Below are 534 nucleotides of genomic sequence, written 5' to 3' on the forward strand. Positions count from 1 at the left end.
AAATCTAAGTGAATGAGTCCTTTTACATTATCTTTTACATTTCTAAAAAATGTTAATGCAATGTGATCTGAGACTATTATTTGTACTTTTATTTTAATTTAAAAAAAATTTTGAGGGGAGAGTTTGAGGGTGTGGTTCAGTGGTGGAAAGTTTGCCTAGCATTTGCAAGGCCCCGAGTTCAATTCCCAGTACTTTATTTTCTTTTTAAAAAAATTTATGCATTTGGTACAGGGTCTCACTATGCAGCTCAGACTTGTAGTGATCCTCCTGCTTTCAGCCTCCCCAGTGCTGGGATTATAGGCTTGCACCATCATTCCAGGGCTCGGTTGCAGTCTCAGTGCGCCCTGCGGGTGGGGCTGGCACAGCATTCTGGACCAGGGATCAAACTCTGGGCCCCTCACTTGCCAAAGCAGGTGTTTCAGCCCACTGAGCTATCTCGCCAGCTCTCCCAGTACTTCACATAAATAAACAAACTAAACAAATAATAAAGTGTTCTTTACAGCTTATTGATGGCCAGCAACTGTTCATTATGTT

The sequence above is a fragment of the Octodon degus genome, unplaced genomic scaffold (assembly GCF_000260255.1).
Source record: "Octodon degus isolate 3935 unplaced genomic scaffold, OctDeg1.0 scaffold00077, whole genome shotgun sequence".
Lineage (NCBI taxonomy): Eukaryota > Metazoa > Chordata > Mammalia > Rodentia > Octodontidae > Octodon > Octodon degus.